The 13,767-nt window shown below is 38.4% G+C and overlaps 1 protein-coding gene across 1 annotated transcript in view; it reads left to right on the forward strand.

The window, feature by feature from the left end:
• GALNTL6 (polypeptide N-acetylgalactosaminyltransferase like 6) overlaps positions 1-13,767 on the forward strand; it is a 1,429,734-nt gene that overhangs the window by 400,123 nt on the left and 1,015,844 nt on the right. The gene's annotated exons all lie outside the window — the stretch shown is intronic.

Raw genomic sequence — 13,767 nt, forward strand, 5'->3', positions numbered from 1 at the left:
ACCGGGACTCGGGCTTGGCATCTGAGTTTGGGACAGTCTTGTGCCCTTCTCCTGTGAAAGCTGACATTCTCTCAGGTAGATAGTATCAGAATGGACTTGAATTGGAGGATTGCAGCTGGCGTATGGAGACTTGTTTCTTCATGATGTGGGGAAGCACTCCCCCTGCTCACCGTGAAATTGGGTCTCAGAATTAGTCCCTTTAATAGGATGTGCAATCTGGTATTTCAGCCCTCTCTCTGGTAATGATCACAGCCTCTCGGAAGTTTGGTTTCAGAATTAGTGATGATGACTGTTATTGAAGTAGTCCAGGGAGGTGCTTTGTAGGCATCACGTTATTTGCTTGTCACAACTCTTTGTAGCCATTGTCTTGGTTTGACAGAGAAACTGAGACTTAGATTTAGCAAGTACCTTAACCGAAGTGGCATCACTAGGAGTGAGAAAGGGGTATAAGACTCCATGCAGTCTATCTCTGCCGCCATCATCTGCAGGGCTCCCACCCTCTTCTGCTACCTAAGCTGGCAGCCCCCACCTCTACATCCACACCACCATCCCTCTCGCTTCCCAACATGACTACAATGAAAATGAGGTCCAGCTGTCAGGTCTGCTATATTCTGTGTGTGCATGGTGATTATGAAATCACTTCAGCATTCCATTTTCTAAATTTTATAGGTTTAAAATGTTATATTAGTTTCAGGTGTATAGCAAAGGGATATATATTATATATATATATATATATATTTCAGATTCTTTTCCCATTTAGGCTATTACAGAGTATTGAGTAGATTTCCTTGTTTTACATAGTAGGTCCTTGTTGGTTATGTATACATATACATATAGTCATATTATATATTTATATACACACACACACACACACACACACATATATATATATATATATAGTCATGTGTATATATTAATCCCAAACTCCTAATTTATCCCTATCCCCCACCTTTCTCCTTTGGTAACTATCAGGGTTTTTTTCTGAGTCTGTAAGTCTGTTTCTGTTTTGTAAATAAGTTCCTTTGTATCTCTTTTCTTAGATTCCACATGTAAGTGATACTACATGATATTTGATTTCTGTTTAACTTAATTATTATGAAAATTTCTAGGTCCATCCATGTTGCTGTAAATGTCATTATTTCATTCTTTTTTTATGGCTGAGTAATATACCATTGTGAGTATATAGCGTATCCATATACATACCACATCTTCTTTATCCATTCCTCTGTTGATGGGCATTTAGGTTGCTTCCTTGTCTTGGCTATTGTGAAGAGTGTTGCTATAAAGAGTGGGGCACATGAGTACATGCATTTCTCCATTCCTTTGTTCTCTAAATTCCTTTACCTTTTTCTTATCACCAAATAAGATATTAAAATGAAAACCTTAGCAACATTATACATTAGAAACATTACCAAAATGCGTTAGATGACAAGTTCCTCTCTGATCATTTACCATGATGTAGAGCCATTAATTTGGTGTCTGTGTGGCAAAGATAAATGATTAAATCAAACAACCACACAGCAGCAAAAACCCACAGTCAAAACATGCTGCTGCAGTAAGATTAAAATTAATTTCAGAACTTTAGATTCTTTAGTGGTATAACCTCACTGAAGTTGTGTAACCTTTAATTTCCAAAGTGTAGGCTAGTCTGTGTTCAAATTAGTGATTTTTTTCATTCTGCTTTAAGAATCTATGAAATTATATTAGTTACATAAAATTGTACTTATTTTGTGTAATCTTTTCAGTGATTGTTGCAAGAATTATATAGTATTATCATAAAAGAAAAAGATAATTTTACATGCCATAAGGAGAATATTTTCAGAAAGGCTAATGTATGAGTATAGGTGACTTAATTCATCTTAGTGACTTAATTTATCTGAAGAATATAATAGTCCCAGTGAAAAATATATCCCTGGCAGTATCTGCCAACCACCAATCAACTTCAGGTGGATTCTGGAACCAAACACCTGATCAGCGGGTGGTGAGCTATTCCTGTCATCAAAAATTCTTGCAGCCTCCAGGGAGCACAGCTCAGGCTTCACCTCCACTTTGGGTGATGTTGGATCCCCTGCCTTAGAAGGCTCATGTCTCAAAGAAGCTGGTGTCTGCACTGATCTATAGACCAATGACATGGACTTAATCGTGTGCCTTCAAAATTCATAGGTGAAAGCCCTGCCCTCTAGGACCTCAGAATGTGACTGTATTTGAAGATAAGGTCTTTAAGAAGGTAATAAGGTAAAATAAATTCCTGTGGATGGGCTGGTACACTCAAAAGAAGAGAAAATTAGGACACAGACATGCACAGAGGGAAGACCGTGTGAAGAGACAGAATAAGATGATAAGATGGTCATTTCTAAGCCAAGGAGACAGATCTCAGAAAATATACACACCAAAACAACCCTATCAACACCTTATCTCAGACTTCTAGCCTCCAGAACTGTGACAAAGTGCATTTCTGTTGTTTAAGCCAGCAGGTCTGTGAGACCGTGTCACAGCAGCAACAGTAAACAGATGTACCTACTTTTCAGTGTCCATTAAACGATGTGAAGAGTTGTAGAGTAACCACGCCCAGACAAGCCCAGCACACTGTCTATCCTTAATGCCTCCTAAATCCAACGCAGCTCACCAACTTGAGTCTTTCCAATTTTTTTTTTTATTTGTTTAGAGCAGTTAGGTTCATAACAAAATTGGAAGGAAGATGTAAGTTTCCCCATATGTGCCCTGCCCCTGAGAACATATGAGTGGAATGTGTGTTGTTATCGAGAACTCTACACTGACACATCAGAATCGCCCAGAGTCCACAGTTTACATCAGCATTCACTCTCGGTGTGTTTATTTTCCCCCAAGATAATGTTAAATTTTATTACTTTTATTTTTGAAAGTATGTACTCACCACTCATCAAAAGTCATTGACCTAAGAGATCATAGGCTATTGTCACTGTGTTTAAGCATTCAAATCATTAATTGTCGCTGTTCAGTGGCTCAGTTGTGTCTGACTCTTTGCGGCTCCATGGACTGGGGTCACAAAGATCCCAAAGATCACTAGTGGCCTTTAAAAAATTATTTAATAATAAGAAATATTGCCTATTCACATATTTGATAGTCCATTTTGTTTTTTTGGTTTCTTGAGGGTAAAATGCTAGAAAGTTAACTGTTGTTAGGTTCTCAGAGAGCACAAGAAGGTTTCTGTTTATCTTTTGCCTAAATCATAATAGCTTTTCATGACCAGATTTTTGTCCTGTTGGCTGATTTTTAAAGATGTAATACTTGAGGTAGAAAATATTGTGTATTTAGTAAATCCAAAGTGATACCCCAAATTGTAAGTATGAAACCACTACTGCTAAGAACTCATTGAAAAGCAGATTTTTGAGGTGAGTCCTGCAGGATGGCATATATCCACTCAAAAGAGGAACAGCCTCCTTACTGCTAGTCTGAGGGGCCTTCCTCTGAGTTTACATGAGGTGTCCTTTCCTCTGGGAGGATGTGGCATGTTGAGCTGGTGATGTGGGCACATAAGATTTCAGTACATCATTTTGCTCACCATCCCTCTCCATGAGCTAATCTGCCCAAGCATATTATTAACAGAAAGATCTGAGTTAAAAAAAAAAATAGCAGCCATGAAACTCTCCCAAGTGAATCAGTACAGATTGTAATATACTGGAAGAATAATGAACCAGAGAAGCATTGACTGTGTCTGTTGGCTAGTTGAAAATGGAGATATTTTTTCTAAGCAGGAAACTCCATGATTATTTGATGAAAAAGTCAAGAATTTAAATACTTTCTCAAATGAAAGAAGTGGCTTGAATGTAGCCCTTTTATAGTAGACCTTTTCCAAGGTAATGGGGAAAAGATGTCAAAAAAATATTTGAGGCAGGAGGAGAAATAGGGAAAGAACAACTGGATCTACCCTAGCAATGGAAGATTTCCTGGGTGGTCAGAGAAAAGCGAATAAGGTGCAGAGTTGGTTATTTGAGAAGATGGTCCATGTGTGGTGCTTGGGTTTTATTTCAAGTGCAAGTTATTGAAGGATTCTTAACAAGGAAATAGCACAACCCTTTTTTCTTTAAAAAATGTCACTCTTGCTGACATATGACAACCGAATTGCAAGTTTTCAGGGTTGACAATGGAAAAGCCACTTAAGAGGCTGCTTAGTAACCCATCAAGAAATAATGGCAACGTGAGCTCTGATTGCCGTGGTAGAGCAGGAGTAAAGTGGATGTATTGGAGACGTATTTGGAAGTAGAAATATCACAAGTGATATTTTGTCAAGTTTTTGTGAAGATGCTGTGAGGCACAGAGGGGAGAAGAATAAGTGTATACTCCCAATTTTCTTACTTGAACAATTTATGAATCATGGTGTCATTTACTGAAATGGGGCAATCTTAGTGAAGAATTTTTTTTTTTTAGTTGTTGTTTTAAAAGTTGTACAAATCCTTTTATATGATAATAGCTTCACCAGGTACCATGTGCTTTGACCTTTCTTCACTTTCCAAAGGTAGTTGATACAAAAATATAGAATAAATAAATCCCAATTATCAACTACAGAAATGGGGAAATAACTTCATTGGTGGGGTAGCCCTGAGTGAAAGCAAAAAAGGCATACCATCACTCATCATGTTATCACATTGCATCTTATTTGAAGAAGTTTACATGCATTTCATAACCATAAAGTAACGAAGTCTCCTAAACTATGTGGGTCTCTAGTTGCCTGTGATGTGTTGATGAAGGCTCTAAGATAGGAGAATTCTTGCACTTGGGAAACACATGGGAAAAAGAAAAACATGCGGGCACAGATATACAGTGCAGGAGGGTGTGTATGTGTGTGTTAGTCATTCAGTCATGTCCAACTCTTTGCAACCCCATGGACTGTTGCCCACCAGGCTCCTCTATCCATGGGATTCTCCAGGCAAAACACTGAAGATGTTGTCATTCCCTTCTCCAGGGGATGTTTCTGACCCAGGTATCTAACCTGGGTCTCCTACATTAGCAGGCAGATTCTTTACCATCTGAGCCACCGGGCAAGCCTGTGCAGAAGGCAAAGAGAGTGAAAAACTAGCATCCAGATACAAAGTGATAGACTAAAGAGTGGAAATCAGGATAAAACAGATGATTTCACAGAGGAGCTGGCTTTCAGCAGGCACATGAGGGGTGTTTGTTCTTGTGGCCATATGGAAAGAGACAAGAGGGACAGAATGAATGGTGAGTCAACATTTTAAACATTTAGCTTTAGTCTTTCTTTTTGGCTGGACCATGGGGTGATTTTAGAGAAGAATTTGTGTTTAGTTGTGAGAATATTACCTGGTGCTGAGAATTGTGACCTTGTGTTATAGGTAGAAAGACTCATTCAAACATCTTTCAAAGTATTTTTTCAGTGGCTTTTGACTGTACATGGGTATTTCCTTATTTTCTACCCTTATTTAAATATTTTCTTTTTTTAACATTCTATTCTAACTGTAATCTTGGAATATACTATATATATTTTTTTAAATTTTTTATGCTCTTTTTCTTGTCTCAGTCTCTCTGTTTCTCTCACACATACACTTTAGGATAAAAAAGTAGGGGTAAGAAAAAACTCTGCATAGCTGAATAATTACAGATGATGTAGAAATCAATATGAATAAATGATTAATTGACTTTTGTTTTAAAACTTACAGCTATGAAACTCTTAAATCAATTAATCCAGTATGCAACAAACTGGAAAAGATGAACAAGAAGGTAGTCAGCATATTTATTGGATGATTAGAAATGAAAATAACATTTATAGTCAGTTAACATGGTAGGCAGATTAGTTAAAAAATAAATAAAAAATTTAAATATTATAAAAGAATACAGTCATTTTTGTGGCACTAAGTACAGTTAGATCTCTCCTTCTTTTTACTATCTGCTCTCTTCATATAGCTTATTTATCATAAGTTTCTTATGAATTTTTTTTTCTTAACACCTTCTTGGTGAGCTATTGATGTGCCATTTCACACAGTAACTTCACAGGACTTCTGATCTCCAACTACAAGTCTTGAATTAAACCTTTTATATCCTCATTTAGCAACTTATAGGATCCACAAAGGATCCTAAGTTGGAATTCAGTTTCTATTTTTCCATCTCTATTGTTCAGGAATAATCCCTAAGAAAAAAGGAAGGGAGTAATCCCTACATGGTGTCTCTGGTGGCTCATATGGTAAAGAATCTGCCTGCAATGCAGGAGATTCAGGTTCAATCCCTGGGTCTGAAAGATCCCCTAAAGAAGGAAATGGCAACCTATTCCAGTATTATTGCCTGGAGAACCTCATAGACAGAGGAGCCTGGTTCCTCTGGGCTACAGTCCATGTTCTCAGAGTCGGACACGACTGAGCCATTAACACTTTCACTCAATCCATATACAGACAATTCATAAAGACTGAGAATCAGGCTACACATAGGATTTGAACATTGGCTTTTATCTGATAGGAAACTACATCTATTGCTTTGATAATTCTCAAGCAAATATACTACCTGAAATGAAAAACAGAAAAAAATCAGTTGTTGAAGTTCATATTAGTATATAAAAAATAATTCAGTAATGATAAGGGAAAGAAAACCATACTGGAACATTTTTAGAATTTTCCTGGGAAAATGGGGAGGAACTTTCTCCAGGTAGAGGTGATGTCAGTGTTAAGTAGACCTGGCAATGTGACTTGTCAGCTGTGTGGCATTTGTCTCTGAGACTGGGTTTCCTCATCTCTAATGAGAAAAGCAATGACTTAACTTACAAAGTTGCTATAAGGATTAAAGATGATAGTTATCTGAACAGTATCTGACAGATGCATCACTGGCATTAAATAAATGCTTTTACAGAAGTTTATAAGAATTTGTCAAGATATTTACATAAATATCTTACCCCACCCCTACAAATGCATAGTTGTTTCTATGTCTCTACTTGTACACAGGAAGTACACTATTTAAAAAGAATGAGAATATTTACTTGTATTTCTTAGTTGAATGACACATTTGATTGCTATTCAACTATTCTGCCTACTGGGGCTTCCCTGGTGACTCAGTGGTAAAGAATCTACTTACCTACATAGGAGATGTGCGTTCGATCTCTGGGTTGGGAACATCCCCTGCAGAAGGAAATGGCAACTGCCCCCAGTATTCTTGCCTGGAGAATCCCATGAACAGAGGAGCCTGGCAGGCTGCAGTCCTTGGGGTTACAAAGAGTCGGACACAACTTAGCAACTAAAAAGCAAGAAAATTTTGCCTACTGGCTCCACTGAATAGACAGAAGTACAAATGTATGCAATTTTCTATTCTCAACTAGGTATAAATATGTTCACATAGAACCCAAACATACATATGTACATATATGTGTGGTGGTAGTGGTGCTCAGTTGCTAAGTCATGTCTGATTCTTTGGGACCCCATGAACTGTAGCCTGCCAGGTTCCCCTGTCCATGGGATTTTCCAGGCAGTAATACTGGAGTGAGTAACATTTCCTCCTCCAGGGGATCTTCCTGACCCAGAGATCATGTTTATATATCTATATCAATATATCTTTATCTATCTATCTATCCACTTGTGTATCTATGTATATATAATCTATCTCTATATGTATGTACTAAGTAGGCTGCATATCATTCAAGAAGAAAATGATCTTTCATAATTCATTTGGGAGACCTTCAGAGCTGCCCTTTGGATCATCATGAACATGTCATTAAATGATATAAATGGCACCATTAGTACTAAAAGGAATTGGTTGCTGTTTTTTTTTTTTTTCTTTAAGAATTGATTTCAATTCAGGTATTAGTTGCTATAATGGAAAGTGAATGGACTTCAGATCAAAAAGCTTAACCTAGCACTGTGGCTTATTAGCTGTGTGGCATTTGGCTCCAAGCCTAGGTTTCTTCGTCAATCATGAGAAAAGCAGGACTCAACTTTACAAAAGTACTGTAAGGATTAAAGATACTAGTTACCTGAACAGTGCCAGACACATGCAATCTTTTTTATTATTATTAATAATTTATTTATTTTAGTTGGGGGCTAATTATTTTACAATATTTTAGTGGTTTTTGCTATACATTGACATGAATCAGCCATGGGTGTACATGTGTTCCTCATCCTGACACATGCAATCTTAGGCATTCAATAAATACTTGATCTTTCAGTTCTGTTTTCTTTAGTCATGTCCTGGGAGCCACTGCATCACACAGACTCAGAATTACTTGAGCTGAAAGGTACCATGTGTTAGAAAACAGTCTAGTAAAGAAGTATGTGAGCTGGTTAAGTCACATGTTATTGTTGTTTTTCAGTCAATCAGTCATGTCCGATTCTTTGAGACCCCATGGACTGTAGCACGCCAGGCTTCCGTGTCCTTCGTCATCTCCCAGAGTTGGCTCAAACTCATGACCATTGAGTCAGTGATGCCATCCAACCATCTCATCCTCTGTTGTCCCCTTCTCCTTCTGCCCTCAATCTTTCACAGCATCAGGGTCTTTTCCAATGAGTCAGTTCTTCACATCAAGTGGCCAAAGTATTGGAGTTTCAGCATCAGTCCTTCCAATGAATATTCAGGGCTGATTTCCTTTAGGATTGACTGGTTTGATCTCCTTACTGTCCAAGGGACTCTCAAGAGTCTTCTTCAGCACCATAATTGAAAGCATCAATTCTTTGGTGCTCAGGCATCTTTATGGTCCAACTCTCATATCTGTACATGACTACTGGAGAAACCATGATCGAATAACTTGGTGGGTTCAGACAGAGTGTAGTCTTCCTCAGAGACATAAATTCATAGACTCAATTTAAATTTGTCCATAAGAAGACTGATCAATGTTAGCAAAATATAGTATTTAAATTACTCTCAGTGAGAAAATAGCTAGAGTTCTGAACAGGACTGGTTGTCCAGACAGAATGGTCTGTCCTCTATGAGCATATCTACTCAGGAGACAAGATCAACCTATTTCCTAGTGAGGAAGTTGTCAGAGCAAGTCCTTCAAACATATGACATTTGATTATTTGTATAAATATACTTCTGAAATTTCCTTTTTTTAAAGACAAAAAATTATATTCTGGTAAACTACAAATTTGTGTATCATAGTTTCACAGATATAGATTCATCATTCATTTATAAAACTAATCAAGCTATTATCTTCATTCTTCTGTGTTTTCTGTAAGTAGATGAAATAGGACTGTGTGTAATTCAAAGAAAATATTCTCAAGGCCTTTGGAAGTTGTTATCTAGGTTCATAAGTTTTCACAGTAAAAGACTGGTTTGCTTTACTGATCTTCATTGATAGATGGCTATCTGATGTGCTGTAAACTCAGTCCTTTAGATCTGCTTTTCATTTAATACACATTTGTTTTAGTTTGTTTTGGGACAACATAAATGTCTTTATCGGGAAGTTCTAAAAATTCTTTTTCAATCAGTAAATATTTATCAAACAAACTAGGCTAGCTTCAGTTCAGTTCTTCAGTTCAGTTCTTCAGTTCAGTTCAGTCGCTCAGTCGTGTCCGACTCTTTGCGACCCCATGAATTGCAGCACGCCAGGCCTCTCTGTCCACCACCAACTCCCGGAGTCTACCCAAACCCATGTCCATCGAGTCGGTGATGCCATCCAACCATCTCATCCTCTGTCGTCCCCTTCTCCTCCCGCCCCCAATCCTACCCAGCATTAGGGTCTTTTCCAATGAGTCAACCCTTCGCATGAGGTGGCCAAAGTATTGGAGTTTCAGCTTCAACATCAGAAAGTCCCAATTGTGTTTTTCTATTTTATCTACCTCTTTTCCCCCAGATTTTAAGTGAAAGTAAGATGCGTGCAAAGTTGTGAACAATAATTTAGTGCCATCATATCTCCATCTTTTTTCAGAACCATCACTAAGGTCTTATTTGTGGGCATAGGGATAACAATAGGAAAGATGTGGCGAGGCAACAGAGAGTCAGTTCCACTGAGAATCAGTGAGGATGCTTTCTGACATGACTGACTAAAAGAACTTAAATAATACATGATTTATCATCACCATAATAGTCCAAATGTGGGCCTTGAGATTGATGGGTTCACCGGTTCAACAAGGTAAGCGAGGACCCCAGCCCCTTCTGTCTTCCTATTCTGTGATTGACAGCATCCATCTCATTCTCCTTTCTCTTACTGTTATAAGACAACTTCTGGCATGTGTACTTGATTAACTCCCATGGCATGTGAGATGGCCCATACCTCTCACTTAATGTGGGTGCTCAGTCACTTGAGTCATGTCTGACTCTTTGTGACCCCACGGACTGTAACCTGTCAGGTTCCTCTGTCCATGGGATTTCCCAGGCAAGACTACTGGAGCGGATTGCCATGCCCTCCTCTGGGGAATCTTCTCGACTCAGGGATGGAACCCATGACTCCTGCATCTCGTGCATTGTAGGCAGATTCTTTACCTCTGTGCTACTTGTGAAGCCCACCAGTAGATATCTGCTGAAAGCTATCCCTGAGTCTCTTATGTTTTAGTATTGATACCTTTTTTCTGAGAAAAGGCATTAAACAATCATTTTCGTTATTGTTGTTGAAGATTACTTTTCAATGTTGTTGGAGTAGCAAACAGTCTTGGAGGATACAGACCATGGCTTTCTCTGAGCAGAGAGATGATGTGTCTCTGACAAGGGTAGTGGTAATATTTCCCACAGGGCAAAGGTGGTGCCAGCTTGCTAGTGGTCCTCGTATAAGATTAGGGATTTCCTAAGATTTGCCTTTCTCAGCTGTGACACAGACCCACAGTGTGTAGCATTCACCTGAGCCCACCTCCATATCTCCCCATGGGATTCAGGGTATAAGAAGCACAGATAGGAACACGAATCTCCCCCTGTTATCAGTAATAAATGTGTTTGCCTCTGAGTTAGGGCTCCTCATGTTTTCTGGCAATGTGTTAAATAACTGTGAGAGGCTAACTTCCACCTTGTAGGTCCAGTAAAATCTCAGACCTTTTGCAGTTCTTCTCAGTTTCCAAAAACATCTCCAGCAAGCTTCTCCTCCTATGAAATAAAATGAAATGGGGTTGCAAGTGATTCCCAAACCAGTCGCCAGCATAAGAATGAACTGCAACTAGAAGAAGCAGCCCCACACCCTAAGCAGAGGACAATTCTCAGATGATAGCACTATTATTCAGTAGATGAAAGAAGAATGGAATAGAACTTGAAGACTCAGATAAAATATCAGGCACAAGTTCCATACCAAATCTTTCTGGAATCCAGAAAGATTTTTGTATCAGAAAAACATGGGAATTAGGACTTTCTTATTATGACAGTAATATGGCTAGAGGGACAAAATTCCAAAAAGAATTGACCCCCTGCATATTCAAAGCCAAACTTAGTTACACATATTTTAGGAACTATGCTGATTATTATGCCCAAATCCTTAGTCCTCTTATTTTAATTTATAACACATACATCACATGTTTTGTGAATCTCTTTTTGTCAGTTAATTCTTCATTATTTTTTGAGATTTTTTTTTTTTTTTTTTTTAGTGACAGGAAAGAGGAGGTTCCCTTCAGCTCTCAAAATTGGCTACAGTGAGATACTATCTCTCCTTTTTGATAAATCCTTTTTTACAACTCAATTTATAGTGATAAAGTACAAGTTTAGAGGACTTTTGTGCTTTTTTTAAAAGTAAATTTTAAAGATGTCTACTTAAAAAAGGAATGAACTTCACGACTTTAGTGACAATTAGAGTCATTGCTAAATCGTATCCTCCATTTCTGTTTTCACTGTCACATGAATTTAACATGAGGGGATTTCCTCAGACTGTTGAAAGTTAATATGGCACTTGATGTATAAATTTATCACTTGCGTAAAGTAATATAGCATTGGAGGAAACCATTAACATGCTGACCACAGAGTTACAGAAGTATCTCAACTGAGTTCATGTTAAGCAGTGCTGACAAACATTGTGATTTCTCTGAAAAAAGAAGAGAACTCTGAATCTTTAACAAGATGAGATGAAGATGCAAAACTTTCCATTTGTTTACCTTAGATTCTTTTCTGAATGGTGTGTGTACATGTGTGCTCAGTCACTTCAGTCACATCCGAGTCTGCAACTCCATGGACTGTAACGCATCAGGCTCCTCTGCCAATGAGATTGTCCAGGCAAGAATACTAGAATGGATTGTCATGACCTCCTCCAGACAATCTTCCTGACTCAGGGATTGAACCCAGGTCTCCCCCATTGCAGGTGTATTCTTAACTTGCTGAGTCATGTGGGAAGCCCATTTTGAATGGCTTAAGATGTTAAAAGTGAAGACCTATTGGAGAGTTAAAATCATTGCCTTATACAAACGCAAGAGTAGCCTTTACTGACAATTTTTTAACACTTAAAAATTAGCACAATTTTCCAAAACAGATATGGAAAGATGCTTAATATCTTTAGTCATTAGAGAAATGCCAATCAAAATCTTAATGAGATGCCACTTCACAAAGGTAAATATAGTGGTTTTCTTTTTTTAAAGGAAAATAACAAGTGTTTGCAAAGCTGTGGAGAAATTGGAACTCTTGTACACTTCGGAAGGGGATGTGTTATGTTTCAGTCATTGTAGAAGAGTTCAACTCTTCCTCAAACAGTTAACTTAAGATTACCATATGATCCAGGATTCCACTCTTACACATATGCCCAAAAGAGCGGGAAATGGGCTCTCAAATTTAAACACACTCATGTTCAAAGCAGCATGAATCACAGTAGGCCAAGTGTGGAAACAGCCCAAGTGGCTACCATCAATTGAATGTATAAACCAGTTGTGATATATGCATACAATGGGATATTATTCAGCCCTAAAGAGGAATGAGGTACTGACAAGTGCTATGAGGTGGATGAACCTCTAGAACATTATGCCAAGTGAAAGAAGCCAAGGAACTTCCCTGGTGGTCTAGTGGCTAATACTTCACTTTCCAATGCAGAGGGTGTGGGTTTGATCCCAGGTCAGGGAGCTAAGATCACACATGCCTCTCAGTCAAAAAATTAAAATGTAAAACAGAAGCAATATTGTAACAATTCAATAATGATTTTTAAAAAGTTCCACATTAAAAAAAAAATCTTAAAAAAAGAAGCCAAGTACAAGAGGTCACATATTATATGATTTTACTTATATAAAATATGCAGATAGCTAAATCCAGAGAAATAGAATTCAGATGGGTGATGCCTGGAGCCTGGGAGCCTGAGGAGTAAATTCTCCTTGTGTCCAGGTTTCCCTTCAGAGTATGAAAGGAACTAGATAGAGGGGATGAGTATAAGACCTTGCAGATGCACTGAATGCCACTGAATTGTTTATTTAAAATGGTTGATTTTATGTTGTGTAAAACTTTTCTCCGTAAAAAAGAAAAAAGTAGACATTTGATAATTACTTTGAAATATTGCTGGGCTTCCCTGAGAGCTCAGTTGGTAAAGAATTCACCTGCAATTCAGGAGACCCCGGTTCGACCCTGGGTTGGGAAGATCCCTTGGAGAAGGAAAAGGCTACCCACTCCAGTATTCTGGCCTGGAGAATTCCATTGACTGTGTAGTCCATGGGGTCGCAAAGAGTTGGACACGACTGAGCGACTTTCACTTTCACTTTAAAATATTGGTACACTGGGGCTTCCCTGATAGCTCAGCTGGTAAAGAATCCACCTGCCAATGCTGGAGACCTGGGTTCAATCCCTGGTTGGGAAGATCCCCTGGAGGAAGGCATGGCAACCCACTCCAGTATTCTTGGCTGGAGAATCCCAAAGACAGAGAAGCCTGGTGGGCTAAAGTCCATAGGGTCTCAAAGAGTCAGACAAGACTGAGCAACT

Source organism: Giraffa tippelskirchi, chromosome 1 (assembly GCF_054371585.1).
Source record: "Giraffa tippelskirchi isolate mGirTip1 chromosome 1, T2T-mGirTip1v1.2.pri, whole genome shotgun sequence".
NCBI classification, from domain to species: domain Eukaryota; kingdom Metazoa; phylum Chordata; class Mammalia; order Artiodactyla; family Giraffidae; genus Giraffa; species Giraffa tippelskirchi.